The 19618-nt window shown below is 43.9% G+C and overlaps 1 protein-coding gene and 1 pseudogene across 1 annotated transcript in view; both read right to left on the bottom strand.

The window, feature by feature from the left end:
• Trak1 (trafficking kinesin protein 1) overlaps positions 1 to 19165 on the bottom strand; it is a 114771-nt gene extending 95606 nt beyond the window's left edge. The window contains exon 1 of the mRNA XM_076844036.2: positions 18897 to 19165. The gene's annotated coding sequence lies outside the window, so the exon portion shown is untranslated. The remainder of the gene's footprint in view (positions 1 to 18896) is intronic.
• Positions 18971 to 19618, bottom strand: part of LOC143399675 (uncharacterized) — an 83571-nt pseudogene continuing 82923 nt past the window's right edge.

The following is a 19618-nucleotide window of genomic DNA, read 5'->3' as shown; positions in this document are numbered from 1 at the left end:
TATACGGCCATTAAAATGAACAAATTAGATCCACATACTGTCAAGTACAGTGTAACAATGTTTTGGCCAACCCCAGACTGCATGTACAATGAAATTATATTGCCTAGCAATGTCACAGCCTTCCTACATCTGTACATGCGTGATGAAATTAGCTAGTGATGTATTTTTTAGAACATGTCTCATTAAACAATGCATGACTGTATATCAACGTCAAAGATATCAAAAGCATGTTGGGTGATGAAAAATGCAAAGGGTGTATATAGTATAAAACCACAAAAACTTAAAAATTGGCAAAATGCACATGGCGGGGTTTCTCGCCACTCACCAAGCAAGTGAGAAATTCTGCAGCAGACACTAGCTGGGTGTCCTCTACTCCAATTCAGTTCTGCCGCTATGTGCTTGGGGACAGCAGCAGATGCCCCAAGCTGAGTGCTCAGTCCCCAAGGCTGCACACCCTCAGATGCCAAAAGCAAGCTTGAGATAGATTTCCCTGTGCTTCTGATTCACTGGCTATAAATCGCGGTTCCCTCAACCCTCTCCCTGGGTCAATTAATTTGCTTGAGCACTCATAGAACTCAAAGAAAGACTTACCTATGTGTTCTGGTTTAATACAAAGGATACTACAAAGGAACAGATACATAGGGCTCGAAGGGTACAGAGTTTCCATGCCCTCTCTGGGTGCCCCACCATCTACATGTTCAGCTATCCAGGAAGCTCTTTCAACCATATCAAAAGGTGACTGGACAAAAGGGTCAGGATCCAGTGGGGAAAACCAGCAAGGCCTGTCAGTCCAGATTCTTCAGCATTCTTTCCTTCAGGGTATGGGGCAGGATCCCTTCTGAAATGGAGTCTTATCATCTACTATCAGACAATGTAAGTTACAGAATTTCTCCAGGGCCAGCTCCAAGGCAGGTAGAAGGTCAGTTTCTGTGGCTTGCCTCTGCCAAAAGAAATTCTAGTTTCTCTGTCCTCCCTTGGGGGAGAAGCCATGAGCCAGAAACTTGGATGAAAACACATAGATCACAAATATCACAGTTGTTAAATAGACATGGGGGTGCAGATACATCTATAAATCTACATTTCTGTATGTCAACTCTTATCTCTTCAATAAATGTTTAAGAGATGTTCATTGCGTTGCCAAATACGACCTTCCTGTTTAACAAAAGGGTGGTATTTAAGCAAATCACAACCACATGACAGAATATATAAAGCCACAAATATCAATTACTTGTTCAATTCTTGGGAGGGGCCATTCGGGCAGAACCTGGAATGAAGACCTGGGGAAACAGGGTTCCAGACAGAGGGAATAGTAAAAACAAAGGAAGGCCTGTGGCAGCCCCTGTGGCAGGGGCCAAGAGAGGAGGAAAGTGCATGACAAGGAGCCCCATCCCCCAGGAACTTCTAGGCCTGGGCAGGGAGTCTGGGCTACAGGAAGCTGCTCCTTGGGCATGCCATGGCCTGACTCAAGGATTAAAAAATAACTCTGGCGGCTTGCAGGGTGGACAGACTGAAGGGGCTAAGAGCTGGGAGTTGGTGAGGAGGCTCCCACCACAAGCCAAGCCAGAGATGAGGGCAGCTCAGGCCAAAGAGCAATGGGTGGGAGAACTGGTTGAAATATTTCAAGATGGATATACAGGACCAGCTGATGACCTACCTGGGTAGTATTATAAAGACAACACGGCTAAAGAGAAAGATGCTTGTGATACAAAATTAAAAGTGGACTACAATCATGTAAAAATTATACACAAGCTGTAGTTTTTGAAGTAGGTTTTTATACAGAAGCCAGACAATTATATTAATCTACAAAAATTTGTTCTGTGCCAAGGTTTTAAGCATGCTTGTAAAAACTCGATCATATTTCTCTAACAGATTTTTTTTTCAAATTATGCAGAGACAGGAGTAGCTTTGTGGAGCATTAGGATGGTATACAATGCTTCCTTAAAACTGAGATTGTCAGCTGCTATAATTGATCGTGTAAATTTAAATACACTGGTGCTCACTCATTCAAACAAATATTGTGTTCTTCAAGGAAGAACTGAGAGGAGGGGTCCAGGTGCCCTCAGATTCCCAGAATTCCTTGGCATCCAGCCCACTCTGGAGTGGGGACTCATTGGTAACCACTGAGGACACACCTGGTACAGGAAGGTACTGGGAAAGTCAGGACCACTTGGGTCAAGTCTCCTGAAAAAGAGGACAGATTCAAGGAGTGTCTTTGAAAACCTCTTTAAAAAAGGAAATATTGCAAGGTGGCCTGATGACATTTATTTACTTTTTGGTTGGGCTGCCATATAAAGTAACCTAATAGTGACACCACCCAATTAGCAATGATAATGTTCCTGAAGCCAAGCCCTCATAAAGACAATAATCACTTTGTTTTGTGAGCTGGTTTTATCAATAAACTGTGCAGTCTGACTGTCTCCCAACTCAGCCCCAGATAGAGTATTCAAAATAAAATTGTTGGTATTTTTCTTTCAGTTGGTAGTGACAGACAGGCAGGGGGTCAGTTTCTTGACTTCTAGATTTATTGCCCTCTGTTCACTTTCTCCCTTTATGAGGAAGAGAATTAAGAAAAAAAAAAAAAAAGAAGGAAGTATCCCCCAAATTTTGGTTCTATCACCTTCAAAGATTCGCACTGGGCTGCCCTCCCGCTGTTGCTATTTCCAAAAGAGATGCAAGCTGTACCCCCTGCTCCCATCCACAACAGACCCAGAAGGACATCAACTTGACCGGAGCACATCTCTCCAGTCCCACATTCCCTCAGCCCATGTTGCAAAGACACGCAGGTATGCCCTCCCGCCCCAGGTCTGGGCTCCATGCCTCCACCCCTGCTCTTCTTCCCATCCTACCACAGGCTGTGCTCCTTTGGCGGTTGCACCTCTGCTCACACTCAGCCTTCTACCTGGTACATTTGCCCTTACCTGCTAACCACGCCTGTGCCCTCAGATCCCAGACAGAGTAACTTCTTCAGGGCCACCTTCCTAGAAAACCTGAGTCAAAGCTGGCTCCAACGTTATCTTCTTTCTCAAAGCCTGGCATTTTCCACCAATCACCATCCAGACTGGGTGACCAATGACCATTTGATTGGGGGATCAGAGTAAATACTGCAGAATGGAATGAGCAAGAACCTGTTCTTCACCAGCACCTCTGTGCTTTGCACTGGAGAAACCTGTCCTCTCAAAACACCAGGCAAGCAGTGAGGTCTATCACTGAACATTTGGGAGACCTGAGGCTTCCACCAAAATGCATAAAGACAAGACTTAGATTCTGTGTTCTACTCCTTCACTCCTCCCTAGGCCTCAAAGGGCCTGTCTGTGAAATGACAGACAGAGCTCACACCCTACCTTTCACAGGCAAGGGGCTGAGCCAGGTCAAAAAAATACAACTTGTGACCCTGAACAAGGAAATAATTTGTTTTGCTATTTTTTCCCCCACCTCTAACATGATTATTTAAATTTTTTCTTAGGGACATGTGACACTGTCCAGAGAAATTTTTTGGCTCCCATAACTGGGAGAGGTGCTACAGGAATCCAATAGTGGAGACCAGGGAGACTCCCAAATTTCCTACAATGAACAGAACAGCCCCACAACAAAGATTTTCAGATTTAAAATGTTACCAGTGCCATGGCTGAGAAACTCTGCTTTTAAAGGACATTCATGAGACAGTTGACAAAATCTGAATAAGGAGTCTGGGTTAGATCACAGCACTGTCAGAATTCATTTCCTAATTTCAGTTGTTACACTGCAGTTATTTTAGGGCACGTCCTTGTTTCAGAACACCCACTAAAGATGGTGGTCAGGGTATCCGCAACGTACTCCCAAAGGGTTGAGGCAGGGTGGGAGGAGAAATGAAAAGCGATAAAGTTAATGAGATAAAATGTGAGCACTGGGAAATCTGAGTTGTATTATAGTTTGTACAATATCTCTAAAAGTTATTTAAAAATCAAAAATATTTTGAGACGAACAAAAAAAGTCAGGAGGCTGCTGCCAATCCACCTTCTGCCTGGCACCTCTACGATTTCACAGATGGGGGATGGGACTTCCCGAAAGAACTTCCCAGGTAAGCTTGCCACAGATTTAGAAGGAGGAAGAGGAAAGAAAAAAGGTCCAAAAACATTTAGATGCTGTCACTGGTTCCAAAGTCACTTTGAAAATCTCTCTTCTACTGCCTTCACTTGACTGCTTCCCCTCCATATTCCTTGGAAAAGTCTCTTGGGCCAGTGAGGAGCATTGGAAGGAGCATCCTTCTTTACCAGATCCCTTTGTGTAGACCCAATTGCTTCCTCAGGAGAAATTCTAGAACTGAAATTGTGGGGTGCGATTGGTGTTCGTACCAGGCTGACTTCTAGACAGGCACATGGATTCACACCCACACACAGCACGTGAGATTTTTCTGTGTCCTCACATTTTCACTGTACCTAGTTTTTAAGTTCTACAAATCTGATAGGCAAACACTTGTATTTTGCTTTTATTCCTTGTCTAGCTTTATTTATTTTTAAAAAATCTTTAATTAATTTATTTATTTTTATGTAGTGCTGAGGATCGAACCCAGGGCCTTGCCTAACCTAGGCAAGCATTCTACCGTTGAGCCACAACCTAAGCCCCTAGTTTTATTTTTATGAATAACAAATCCGTACTTTCTTATTTATATTATTTCTATTTATCTCTTAATAATATTCAAGAGTCCTGTTCAGACACACTGGCCATCAGAGCTCTTCTACAAGTTGCCAACACGAGTCCTTTTTCTTTTCTTATCCCTGGGGTCGTTCACTCTGTATCACTGATGTACAGAGGGGCTTCTTCTATCAAATGCTTTGCAGTTGTTTTTCCCAGCTTGGCAACTGTCTTGCCTGCCCTCTGCAGGCCTCAGCCTCTCCATGTTTGTGTGGCTTCAGCCACTGGTGGAACAACCTGCCTGGTTACAAAGTTGCATAATTCCTGTTAATTTCAGTGTCTAGTTTTGCAGAATATGCAAGTTTTTCCAAGAACAAACATATGATATTTCAGTAAGAATCTCTGTACAAAGTTTGTTTGTTTGTTTTGTTTGTTTATTTATTTATTTGGCGGTGCTGGGGATTGAACTCAGGAGCACTTTATTCCTGAGCTATGCTCCCAAGCACTAAACTTTTTTCTTTTCTTTGGAGACAGGGTCTCCCTAAGTTGCACAGGCTGGCCTTGAACTTGCAGTCTACCTGACTCAGCCTCCCAAATCGCTGGGATTACAGGTACGTGACACTGGGCCAGCTAAAATTTAATTTGTACCCTCAAGCTGATGGATCACTTTCTTCATAGTTGTACCATGCTTACAGTTCATGCTGTGCTTAGGATGGCCCTCCCATGTCAGGATTATTAAAATGTCCAGTGATATTTTCTTTTAGAACTATTATGGTTAATTTTTAGATCCATTGTATCTTTGAATCATCTGGATTTTATTGAGTTTAAAGGAGTTCCAAAAGGATTCAGCTGAACTTTTAAAATAACGATGGAGTCTTAGCATAAGCACGTGAGAATTTATATACATTAACTATTCTAATCCTCCCAGCATCTCTAAGTGTCAGAATTCTTACTGTCCCCCATTACACAATGGATGCATTACAACACTGAGAGGTAGAACAACTGGAGCCACATCATATAGCTGCCAGGTAGTGGACCCTGGTTTTCTAAGAGCCTGGACCAGAGGCCACAGCCCTAACCACTACCCATGCTGCCTGCTCTTGGCCCTAGGAGACCCTTGAGCTCCTAGTAACTCCTCGTTATTCTTCTTTCTCTCACTCCCAACTTCCAATCTTTCAAGTACTTTGAGAGTCCCTTAAACACAGAACGTAGCTAACGCTTCCCTTTTTGACCCATTCCGACTTTGTCCCAAGCCAGGGCACCATGTCATGTGGGGTATGACTGATTTTGACAGTGGTTCCACTTCTGAAGGTCTTTTTACATGACTGCCTTTTGCTCTGTAGGCTATGATACCAGGTTCCTTTCTCTTCTGGTGATTTAACATGGAGCTCTTCTTCTAAACAGTGCTGGGATTAGAGGACACTGGGCAGCCCCCAAGGTGGCCTCCAGCGATGAACCCCCTACACTGCTTACCTATCAGGCTTTGCAAGCACTATCATTTTCTCATGAGGGTCATGATGTGAAAGATAAGGGCACACTAATGTCCGAGGGTTCACACTGTACTGTTAATTGTGGTCAGGGAGGCAGAGCAGGCACTACTACTGGCTTCCCATTAAATATACCCTTCTTAGTATCAAATCCCTGAGCCCCCGGAAAGACTACCAGTGTTAGCCACCCACCCCTGCAGCAAAATATGACCATGAGGCTAGGTTCTGGCCAATGAATAGAAGAAGTGGCATATCAGCTTCTCCCAAAGGTTCCCCTGCCTTGGGAAGCTTAGTCATGACAGCTGGAGTTTCAGCAGCCTTCTTAGACATGAGGTGACTTTAAGGATGGAAACCGTAATTAGAATGGTGAACCAAAAGAAAGGAAATTCTTGGCCCCTGAGGGCAGTAGGGCCACATCAGCATTGCCTTTCTCTGAACTTCATTTATGTGAAAGAAAAATAAAGATTATAGGTAAAGTCACGGTTCTATGCAGCAAATGTTAATCCTTACTGATATAGCTCCCTTTAAATGACTAGGAGTAAGCCTGTATTTCTCTAACCCTCTGTAGCAAAAACAGGATATCTCACTTGGCCTCCATCTTACCAATCTCCCTCCCATCTCTTGGGTTTTGCTGCTCTAATCTGGGGTTCAGGTCATTTCCTATTTTCAAGTAATTAACTTTTACTCTTACACTTGGGTTTTATCATCCCTAAGCATTCATGCCCAATGTTTGTGATCAGACTCTCCACACTTCTGAGACAGCCTGAGCAGCTGTCGGAGTTCAGGACCCACATCCCCACAGTCCTCTCCTTCCCAAAGTATTCTCTTAATAGGAGACAAGGGAGGCCAGCTAGCATCAAGGGGTAAACTCTGAGATTAAAAAAAAAAATTAATTCCAAATCAGGAAAACTTTATTTTATTAATAGAGCAATACTTTGTGAAACCACAATGCCAACTCTGCCCCCACCATTCTTTTGTGTTCATCTGTTTAATTGTTAACCTAAATCATTTCCTGGATAGGAAACTTTATTTATAAATGAACAATGGTTACTTTTCCAAAGCCTCAAATGAGATCATCTGGGTATTAAAAGATTTCAAAGTCATCCAAAAAAGGTCTTTCTCCAGCCTTAGGATAGGCAGTTAGACAAAATAAATAAACCAAACACCTTAAACCTGACAGCAAAACGATGCCAGGCTACCCAAACTAGGTTTCAAATCAACAGGAACATAAATTTGGCTTGTCGAAAGTGACAGAGGACAAGCTACTCTAAAGCAAAATACAAATAAGGAAATACAAACTTGTAATAAGAGAAAAGTAGTAAAGTACCTCATCAGGTGATGCGGTCACTGTGCATGAGAGTCAGGTGCAGTCCAAGTGTCTAAGAAGTGCACACTTGAAGGGTATGCATAACCACTGGGGGAGGACCCCGCTCTGCTCTCCCAGGCTAGGAGTGAGCCTGCTGGGGTCAAGACTCACAGTAGCAGCAGAAACCAAGAGGGTTCTGAAAACATTAAAAGTGCAGCCACACTGGAGGACAGGGGAACGATCAGGAGACAACAGCAAAGGTGTGTGGGGTTTCTTTTGGCAGTGATGAAAATGTTCTCAACTGATTGTGGTTATGATTGCACAACCATGTGGGCCTACTAAAAACTATGGAATTGTAATATTTATATGGATGAATTTTATGGAATACAAATGATATCTCTATGAAGGCAGTTCCAGAAAGAAATACAGGTTGGGGGTGTGGCTCAACAGTAGACTGCTTGCCTAGCATGTGTGAGGCCCTGAGTTTCAACCCTGATACCCAAACAAACAAACAAACAAAGATTCAACCAGAGAGAATGTGAAGGAATGACAGCTGAGCACACCTACTACCCTTAAGAACATCAGCACACCTCTGGGAAGCAGAAACACTGCTCACAAAAGATAAACAGGAATCCAGCAAAAGGGTTAAGTTACCTTCCACATACCATGTATGGAAAGCCCAGGAGCTTCTGATAACTTTTACAGACACCGCTGCTGAAGATGGGTAAGCAAACGAGATTTCAGGCTTACAAACAATGATCTCTGGTTGCGTAGCTTTCGATGACATGAAATGACTGTTCCCAGCTTAACAGGACTGAGTGGGTAGGGATTACTGGACTCACCAACTGCCCTGTGAATTTTATTTTGGCTTCCTAACTAAAAAAGGAGTATTTCCCTCTTATTGTTAAGTTGGTGTCCTGTTATAAGTATGTCCTTGAAAGTCTAGGCCAGGAGTCTACAAGCAATGGCCCACAGGGAAATCCAGACCCCTGTCTTTTTTTATAAATAAAAGTTTTAATGAAACACAGTCTCACCTGTCCCTCCTTCTGTGCTACAATAAAGGAGACACCTGACTTGCAAAGCTAAAGTATGTCTTCTCCGGCCCTTCACAGAAGTTTGCCAAGCCATGCTCTAGGCCAAAAGAGCCATGTCCCTCCCTGACCAGCCTCACCCCAAGTCTTCTAGCCCAGTAGGGCTGAGAGGTGACTGACACCAGGAGGCCTTTCCTGAAAGCCAACAGCACAGCTCAGCCATCTGAGTGCCTGTGACCTCAGAATCTTCTTGAATCCAGGTTCATCTGGTTCACAGTTCCTCCTTTACTCCCCCTCTGTAGTTCACTGTGCACAACCATTTCATAACCCTGTGACTCTGGGCCAATGGAATGTAAATGGACATGACTTATTCCACGTCCAACCAGTGGCTCCGAATGTACTGTGTGATTGGGTGCACCCTCTTGAGTTCCTGTCTTCTGCTGCCCCTTTAGGCCAAATCTCAAATGACAGATAAAAAGAAGCAAACCCCAGATGAAGCCTAGTCAATCCTAAGGTCACCTGTGACCGTCAGTAAGAAATAATTGTTGAGGCAGGCACTGAGATTTCAGAGTTGCTCTTGGCATTTCTACAGCAACGCCTGATTCAAAGACATGTAAAGCATAACATGTCTGATAGCTAGAAGAATAAAGTTCTCTCCTTTTATGTAGACTAAGCAAGAAAGAAATGGTCACACTTGGCTTTAATAACACTCTGCCTTACAGGAACTACTTCTAGAATTAGCTCCAGCAAATAGAGCTGATAGGCACAGAGTTAGAGTGCAGAAGAGAGGCTGAGAGGAAGGATTTCTTATGTTCTACACAAATAAAGCTGCTTGTCTTGTCAGACTACCCTGACAAGTAATTCCCTTTTCCTGCAATCTCTTTCAAAAGCTGAAAACCCAGGGACTTGCAGGAATCTGGCCTTGGCCTTCAGGCTGCCAATTCCTGTTATTAGTGCATCCTTACACCACTAGGTGGTGCTGCAGCCTCACCTGGACAGACCTCTCATTCTCCCTTGTTGAGGGCAGTCAGAATTCAAATCAAAAAGCAAAGCAAAGGAGAATGGGCACCTGCAAATTTTTAGGTCCTTTCACAATTCAGATTGGCTCCTTCCCTTTTCTATTTACATCACATACCTACAGGGCGCGCGCATACACACACACACACACACACAGAAATAGCAATTAAAATAGCATTGAGCACTGGAATTGGAACCTACAGGTATAGCAATCTGAATGATCTGTTCAAAGGACTTTTCAATGCTGACAAGAGTATAATTATGTGTTTCTCTGAAATGCTGACAACTACCTTGGGAAGCTGAGTAAGAACCAAATTCCTCCCAGGTAAAGAGATGGAATCTCAGGATCCCTCAGCACAGCTTGCCTTTTCTGCATTGCTGGAGGCTGGAGGGAAGGGCTGCTTCAGGAAGAGGACCCTGCCCACAGGCTTGGCCTGTCTTTCCAATCATTAGGAAGCAAAACTTTGAGCAGGGGTGTAGCTCAGTGGTAGAGCAGCTGCCTGGCATGTGCAAGACCCTTGGTTGGATCCCCAACATCATGAGGACAAGAGGGAGAAAGAGGTTCTTGCAATGTTTGAGCAAGTAGGTACCTACACCTTCCGTCCCCCTGTGGTCATCTCCTTCAGAGCCCACAGCTTTCAGCCTTCCTACTTCATTTTATTCAAAGTTCCTCCCTCCCTCTCTCTCTCTCTCTCTCTCTCTCTCTCTCTCGTAGGGGGATTGAACTCAGGGACACTCAAACACTGAGCCACATCCCCAGTCCTTTTTGTATTTTATTTAGAGACAGGGTCTCACTGAGTTGCTTAGCACCTTGCTTTTTGCTGAGGCTGGCTTTGAACTCATGATCCTCCTGCCTCAGTCTCTCACACCGCTGGGATTACAGGTGTACACCACCACACCTGGCCAAAGTTCTTCTCTTCTTGCTCATTTAACTCTAATAATTAAAAAACCTATGGTACATTGATCAACCACTAGGTAACACCTGTACTAGCTTCCTGCTTCTGGCCAAACCCCAGACCATCCCAAATGTGCATCATGATATATGCCTTTATTATCACAGAACCCATATTATGAAAGAGGGTAGAAAGGTACTTGTTACTCAGATGCAATGGGGAAAGGGCACGTTTATAACAGGCCAGCCTGGTCACATGTTGGGAAAGCATCAAAGGACATGAACCCAGGTTGGCCTGTGACCTTTCGCCTATATCTCAGTTCTCCTGAATGTTGCAAAGCTTCTAAAGCCACAGCCAACCTAGATCCACCTATAGCTGCACTATTTTAAAATGGAAAGAAGAAATTGTTTCTCTAGTAAAGAGGGAGAGGAGAAAGCAGATGAAGAAAAGGGCACGGGGGAGATGGAGCAAGGAGAGGAAGAAGGAAGAGGAAGAAGAAGGAAAGTGGGGAGGAGGAAGAGGGGGCAGAAACAGGTGGGAGGAAGGGAGACATGGTTTGGAGAGGGGAGAGAAAAGGACAAGAGGAACAGAGAAAGAAAGGAGGAAAAGAAAACTAAAAACGAAGGTTATCCCAGAGACTCCTCTGGAAACAGTGTGCCCAGGGGACCCTGGTGTTGCCACAGCTGCTAATGCTGCTGCAATTCACAGGTGATAAATACCTTGTAGCCCTTCCCAGAACAATCCCCAGAATTGTTTGCTCTGTTTTGCAAGATAGATGTCTGGAAAACTTAAAGACTGAAATCAAAAAAATGTGGTGATCCCTGGTACATTTATTATAAGGCACTCTGTAGGCCCAGAAGGTGACCCAAAGCACACTCCCTCTCTTTCAGAATTCAAAATCCAAGCCCAACAGGCAGTGAAAAGGACCCAGCTATGCAGCTGCTGCCCTTCCTCCCACTACTACATAGGAGGCGGGCAAGCAAATACTGTACCAGAAAATTTCAATGTGAACTGGGGTGGTTAGAAGCAGCTTTGGAGAAATTGGCAATTAAGTTTAGATAGAAGCAAAAACAGTTGCTAATGTTCCTTGAACACTGTCATGCACCACAGCACTAGGCTCTTCACAGGTATCATCTGAATCTGCGATAGTTTTCTTATGCCCCTTTTAGAGATGGAGAAACAGGGTCAGAGACTGGATGAGTTGCCCAAGGTTACAAACCAGGAGTGCTACCACCATGAATTACATCCAGATGTCTCTGCTCCAAAGCCAATGCACTTGAGGCCTAAAATTTCAGAAAGTCACACTGCTTCTCCCTGGGGAATATCGATGAGGTCTGATCAGGCCAAGATATGTGAATAAGGTGTGTTCCCAAAGGAGAGAGTTCATGATTCCTTAAGAAAGTATAATGGACCAATGTTCAATCATTTTACACCCCATGTACGTCCAATAAGGATTCAATAGAACCACAAGAATAAACATAAAATAAGAGCAACCTCTATACTTTATTACAGAGAATAAGGCAGGAGAGTGCAAAGGAAAGACTTTACCAGAATAACTGCTCAATGAACACCTAAGGTAACTGTGCTTCCTAGAAGTCAAAGCAAAAAGAGAAACAAGCACACACTTATGATCTAATAAGTGGAAGAAAACTCAAGAAAGAAATGAATAGTTCTAGCATGAACCTCAAGTGCTCATCAAAAAACTTCTGAGATAAATATGGAATAACAACAGAAAGAATCTTTAGTCATTTTTTATGAATGATTCAGAAAGACTAATAATGTCTATAATCAACTCTAGTTTTTGATTTTCAAGTGGAGGTCATATTTTAAAGATCTATGAAAACATTTTAATTGAGAGTCAGTGCCTTTCAATAAACTATAAAAATGCACAGGGCTGTGCTTTCCAATATATTGCCATTAGCCACATGTGCGTATTTAAATTCAAATTAATTCACATTGTATAACATGTTAAAATTAATTCTTCAATCACAATAACTGCACCTCAGGCACTCAAAGACCACACATGGCTAGTGATAGAGATGTAGAATACTTCCATTGGACTTTACACAGAGCTTCAGAGTCTTTGAAGTATTCTCACAAAAAAACATCATTTGCTTTTCCCAATAAGCCCTTATTCCCATTTGATGGCTAGATAAACATATTCTGCCTCCCCAATAACTTCAGAGGCCTGCATAGCCTAAAACCCCCTGCAGGCCACGCCCCATCACACCAGCAGATTCCACTGCAAGTCTGGCCAGCCTCCAGGATCAGGGAGGGCAGGAATGGAACAAAAAGAAGGACTCCCTGGGAGCAAGAAAAGGGAAACGTGAGAGAAGAGTTAGCCTGGGGTAAGGAGAACCATACTTCTTCAGGACAGTTGCAAGCATGTTGATGGAAGAAGAAACAGAATAAATCTGGGTCCTAGAATAGAGAAGAGAAAACCCTAGGGCCCAGGCTCTGAGACAGCAAGAAAGGCAGCGGAGAGGAAAGGGGCTTGTGAACAGCTACAACCGCAGGGCAAAATTCAAACAGCTCTGCAGCTGCTGCCCTTCCTCCCACTACTAACCCAGAAACAGACATCCAGGGTTTTCCTCCAGGCCAGAGAGAGATGGATGGAAGGATAGGCAAGACAAATTGGTAGGCAGATGGACAAATGATTGCGAGACAGATAGACAGATAAATAGGTAGATCAGTAGGTAGGCAAGCTAAATTAAAAAGCAGTATGAACAAAGAAGCTGATTAATTAAGCACTTACTGTATGCTAATGGCCTAAGCACTCTGCATGCACTACATTTAATGCTCACAGCAATCTTGTGAGCCAGGCACTATATAATAAGTCCCTCTCTACAGCTGATAAAGAAAAAAAATATAAATAATATCTTGTTTAGAATTACAGAGGGAACCATTTCATGAGCTCAAAGTGGAGACGGTTAGAAAGTGATTTGTAGGGCTGGGGTTGTAGCTCAGCAGTAGAGAGCTTGCCCAGCACATGTGATACACTGGGTTAGAGCCTCAGCACCACAGAAAAGTAAATAAACAAAGTAAAGGTGTTGTGTCCATCTACAACTAAAAAAAATTTTTTTTTAAATAAAGTGTTTTGTTGTGTCTATCTCAAGTTGTGCAAAAGACAATAAAAACTGCTCTAGGACTAGGGATGTAGCAAGGCCCTGGGTTCAACCCTTAACACCACAAACAAAAAATTTTTACTCTAGGAAATACCACAAGATGCTCAACTTCTACACACAGAGACGAACAAAAATGGAGACCACAAGTGCCACTGTTTTCTATACCTGAACAGGCAAAGAATAAAACATTGGACAATTCCTGGGGTACAGATGATGTGGCTCACATTCTCCTCATGTTATCTGAATAATACACAAACTACAACTTCTGACAATATTCACCAAAACTAAGGTCCCTGCTCAAGGGAGTCTCACAGTTTTACCGCATGTTGGCTCGGATACGTGGATATCCCCCAGCCCTGTGTACAACTGCAAAACACTGGAAACGATCCACAGATCCATCACTGGGAATTCATTAAATGAACTGTGGCTCTTGGAAACAATGAACAATATGTCACCACAAAAGGAATGTGATGGATGTGTGCTAAAGGGAAAGGTCTCCAGTACAGAGCACAAAAAGCAACGGTATGGTGACTAATGTCCTCATTTGTAGAAAATTTTTAAAGGGAGAGGGACTATGCATACATTCGCATGTTCAGAACATTAACCTGCTCAGGGTGGAAAACCCCCAGGGTGCCTCCTTAAACTGCTGTGCTTTTTCTGTGACACACTTTTTCATGCTGAGGCAACTTAGGGTGAGCTCTGGGAAGCTGGACTTTTTTAAGTTTCTACAGAGGCAAGACAGAACAGTGCAAAAATCTTTCAAACTGCAAGGGAGTATAAAAGCAATTTGATGAATCACAATTACTTTCTTTCTCCCCTGGAAGGAAATAGGACAGAAAACATCCAAGTGAATAGAAAGTAATAAGGACAAAGGTTATTTTGTGAAACTTCTGTCTGAGGTCTTATGTATGAATATGAGGAGTCGCAGTATAAAACAATGAGATTTCTGGTTTTGGGTTTTTTGTTTGTTTGTTTTACTCTGAATCACAGTCAAAAAAGTTCACAAAATATGGGGGAGTCATTAAGAGGGCTTTAGTCCCTAAGACAGACTGCCTAGATTTTAAGCTTGGCTCCACCACTAAACTGTGCAACTTTGAACAGGTCACGTATGTAAGTTCTCTGTGCCTTGAATTTCCTCATTTGTAAAAAGAGACGATGGTAAGATATATTTCATAGGGTTGTAATACTGTGTGACTGTGCCTCCAAGATATCCACCCCCCAATATGCCCCACCCCCTGGTCCTTACCTGCTCTGTGTGGTGACCTTCCACACTGAATCACCACCACTAGCCCATAAGTCTAAGAAAATATGAAGGAGTGACTTTGTGACTTCTAAGGTTAGGTTATAAAAGGCCCTGCAGTCTCTACCTTGGACTGCTCACTCCTGGCCACAGTGCACCCTGTGTCCTCTCTCAGTCACTCTCAATCATAGGCCCTACAGGCTTAGCTGGGCAGGAAGAACTGGAACCGGGGGCTGAGGCCCAAGACTGGCTCCTAAGTCAATAAGTGACTTTTTTTTTTCAATTATAACTTATTATTTATCTGTCTTCTAAAATGGCTGGAGGCGGGTGAAGGCTGTAATACTCTTCTGTGATATAGTAGATATATTAAAAACTAGTTTCTAGTGCATAACTTAAACCAATTAGAAGGAAGACAAAAATATACCACGCACCTGAGAACTACAGCCTCAATTACATGTCAAGAATCTTACCAATACACTATAACTACATTTTACAATTTACATCAAAAACCCTGTGTGATGCCAGGCCTGTAATCCAAGCTACTTAGGAAGCTTAGGCAAGAAGATGGCAAGTTCAAGGCCAGCCTGGGAAACTTAGGGAGACTCAGTCTCAAAATAGAATTAAGAAGGGCTGGGAATGTAGCTTGGAGATAGAGCACCTCTGGGTTTCATCTCTAGTACCGCCCTCCCCTCCCCCAAAAAAACCTTCCATGGTAATACATTTACCCACTCCACGATGAGGAACACAAAAGAAGGAGCCAGCCAGTGGCCTCAAAAGTCACGTACACCATATTTAAAAAGCCTAGGTGAGTGTTTTGTGTTTTTGGAAAAATGTTATGTCTAGAAATCACCAAAACAGAACTCACAGGACTCCCTCCCTCATTCCACTTGCAAAACTGATCAACTGTTAAGCAGGGGAGGGCCCACAGAGAGAGAAAGCAAAAAAACAAAACAACAACAAAAAACTTCTGAATTACAAATGTGGAAAATACTTGCAATTCCCTAGTTTCTGAATTAATTTTCTCACTCTTCAACGAAGGGAGATTTTACTGTCCACTCTTTTCTGTTTATAGCCACATAAGTTATCATTCAGACTACAACTTTTCAATGGAAAACATTTCTTAAAATTATACTGGGTGGAAACTGGTAATGCCTTACTTTAGTTAATAAAATGTACAAGTCCAAATGTTTTATTTGAGCATATTCTGGGAGGATAAAACATCAAGTTTGATGACTTAAATTAGTGATAGGAAAAGAAAAATTCCTAAATAGTGGCCCTTTGATGAAGAGTACTCCTGGGTAGGAGAATTGCTATAAGCACCCTTTCCTAAGCAATTGTCTTTGGGTTTTCAGGATTACAGCCACTCCTTTATACCTCTGGACCAGAGAGCAAGAGCAGTTCTCTGGAATGGACCCCAGTAAAAAGCTGGCCCTGAACATCTGCTAATTCAACAGGAGTGCAATAGCAAGACTCGTGCAGGTTCAAAATGACTTTAGGCTTATTCAATAAGATTTATATGTTTGGAAGCTAAGACTGTCTGGAGTGGATAAGAAGAACACGTCTCTAAGGAATTCACTGGTTTCTGGCCCAGACAGCCAAAACCAGAGTGTAGACAGGACAGAAATCAGATGGGTCATCGTACCATCAGATTCCGATCACCTTAGAGGAAATGAGTAAAAAACATCAGCCCTAAGCAAGAGTGACAAACCAAAGCAGACATGATCAGCAAGCTCTCCATCACCGGGGTGTGGGCTGGAACCACAGGGCCAAGAAGAAAAGACAGTGAGGAAAGGTGGAAGGGAGCGAGGGAGACACTGTCTAACTCAGTTCTTCACAAGTGAAAAACTCCTTGCTGGCCCAGGATAGGCTCTGAGAAACCAGGAGGAAGATGCAATATTAGGGAAACGGCCAAATTGGAAAGGCCAAGAGGGGACCTTAGCGACCTTGCTCAGCTGCCACAGAGAACTGTGAAGGGAAAGGGGGTCAGAGTCCAGAGAGCCTTGTCCCAACTTAGCCCTGCGCTCTTGCCCTTCAGGTGCCACTGGCCGTCTCTGAGCCCAGACCAGGGGATGCAGTAAAGACATGCAGCTTCCAACACCCCTCACCCTGCCCATCAATCATTCAACATTGCAATCTCCCTACCACACAGCCACAGAGCAAGAGAGAAACAACTTCTCTGGTCTTTTCTCTTTTCTAGCCATAACACTAAGAAAACAAACAGCAGACACACCCGGAGAAAACACTTACCACAAGAGTTTGTCTGAATGAGCTTCCCCGGGCAGAGTGCTGGCACAGGTTGGGCCTTTACAGGCTGCCCCAACTGAAAAACCAATGCCATGTGCAGAAAGAAACTCCAAAGGCAACTCAGAGAGAAAAGAGATCCTCCATGGGAGGCCAGCTTGGGTATGGCTGCTCTTCTGAGCCTTCCTCAGCAGTTTTCTGAGTTTGCTTGTTGGGACAAATCCTAAGATTGTGAGCTGCCCTGGGTGCACAATGCGTTACGTAACTCCAGCAGCCTGGGAACACTATCGGCTCATCTTGTTAAACCACCCCAAACAAAAATGACGCACCCCAAAATGTGATACCTCTAAGTTGTGGGTAGGGGAGAAGCAGGGATAACAGGGCTTTGTTACCAGCATTCAGTTTTGCCTAAAATTCAAAAGAGAACAAAAAGTCTGTTCATCTCGGAGCTCACAGGGAACTGGGGGTGGAGTGCCTGTACCAGAGGCTGGATACCAGGCAGTGTCCCAGGACTGCACTGGGCAAAGCCTCGAGGCCACACACACATTCTTAGGGAAATTCAAGGTCTCTCAGAGAATGCTTTATTTCAGTATATGTCTTCCATTCAATAACCATCTAGTAAGACTTTATCCTGAGCAGGTTCCGCATCATCCAGCTACCCAGAACCTCAAATGCCAACAGTGCCCATGTTCACGCTTCTGTTTACTGAGTCAATGCCGAACATGACTGCACTGAGCTGTTCCTCAGCTCTCCTATGCTGCTTGCTACAGATATCCCAGCAAAGGACCTTGAATTACAATGTCCTATGGGGTGTGAGGTTTCAGCATTGCATTCTGCCATTTCTTTGCCCTCTGTGGTCACGTTCAGAAAAAGAGAAACTGGTTAAACAGGCTGGTTGTTTCCTGGATTTCATTGGTACAGACTCCGCTAGAATCCCAAGGGTAAGTTCACGTGCTCAGACAAATGAAGATGCAGCTGGAATATCGGCTCCTCCATGAAGCCACCTGGTCCTCCCCAGCCTCTCCCTTCTAAGGCTGCTATAGCCCCTTCCTCAGTGTCCTCCCCTGTGTTCCTGCCTAACACCCAGGAGATCCTCAAAGCCTAACTGGTAATACAGAACAATGAGAAGCTACTGGAAGCAAATGCACATATTTTAAAGTGGTACCAGGGCATTATTTCAAATAGGAAAAAAGCAAAAAGAAGACAAAAATGAAAAATAGAGCAAACGTCTATATGAATGCAACAGGTTTAACTGTAGTTTTGTTTCTCGTTGCTGTTCTATACACCATCCCACACCACTTCCATTCCCAGCCCTCTCTTGGCACTAGCTCAAGGGCTTGTCTCAATGTTCCCCTAGGGAAAAGAAACAAGGAAGAGCTCCAGTACAAAGTGTGTGAACAGTAGATACTACCAGTGGACTGGGAGGTGATTATTCAGTTCCTGGGACACTGGGAAGCTATGACTGACACAAGCGTCTGAAGAATGGATGTCTGTGCAGAGCGGGATGGTCACTGCATGTAGAGGAAATACTGCACGTGGTTCTCCGTTTCTGCATCCCACCATGACACTACTATTACACCTACCTCTGTCTGAAGAAACAGCCTCAGGGAAAGAAGAAAGGAGCCAATCTACACTAGCATCCATGATGGGCCATGCACACTGCCCAGGATTCAGTGTTAATATTTTTAACCATCATGACAGTTCTAGGAGGTGTCATCTACATCTCAGGCAGGTCAGTCACTGACACAAGTCACAGAATGGTTCACTGGCAAAGCAGGTTCTGGATGGGAGACCTCACAGTCCCAAAGCTCAGACTCTTTTGCATTTTGGTGGTTCCACCCCACATTCCTCCCCTAGACCTGCTCCCCTGGCTGCATCCCTTCCCCAGTCTTCACTAAAGTCTGCCTCTCTCCATCCAACCCAGGCAGGGAAAGGGCCCCCATACCGGTAATGGTGCAGGCATCCCGGTACGCTCTGTCGCTGGGAGCATCTTCCACAGCTTCGCTTACATAGTGTTCTTCAGGGATGCCCGGGCTGCAGGCTAGGACTGCATGGTTGCACGCCTCCAAAGGGGGCACGGAGCTGGCCAAAGTGTCGTCGTACGGAGCTGTGGCGTCCAGCTTGGCAGGTTTCAGGGGGAGGTGCCCACTGCCATCGGGGGCCCCGCTGCCGGAGTCTGGGGCAGTCAGGAGGACAGCCCCCGGTAGGTCTGGCACACCAGCAGGGGCGGCTTACAGAGAATCTATGAGACAATCAGAGAGAAGGATATGGTTACTTAGAGTCTATGAATATATCTAGAAAAAAAAATCTTTAGAAAGTTAAGATGATATAGGTTCAGATTGCAAATTCTGAAAAAAAGTTTCCTATAAGGCATCTCCTATTACATTCTTCAGTTTCAATAAAAGAATTGCAGTGAAGTTCCATTCAACTAAACAGACTTCAATGCAGACCAAAATACAAAGCACATGGCTTCATTTACTTGTTGACAACTATTTTGAAGCAGCTTTAGGAAATGAATAATCTGCACTGCAGCTAGAATGTCCTGAAATAAGGACATCGGGGACACCTGGCAACCACAACCTGTGGGAAGAGCTGTGAGCACACATTACAAGGAACACAAACTGACACATCACTATAGGAATTATGCATATAATTATGTATACACAA

The sequence above is a fragment of the Callospermophilus lateralis genome, chromosome 1, assembly GCF_048772815.1.
Source record: "Callospermophilus lateralis isolate mCalLat2 chromosome 1, mCalLat2.hap1, whole genome shotgun sequence".
NCBI lineage: Eukaryota > Metazoa > Chordata > Mammalia > Rodentia > Sciuridae > Callospermophilus > Callospermophilus lateralis.
Note: the sequence above shows the minus strand (reverse complement) of the source record. Positions and strands in the feature narration are given on the sequence as shown.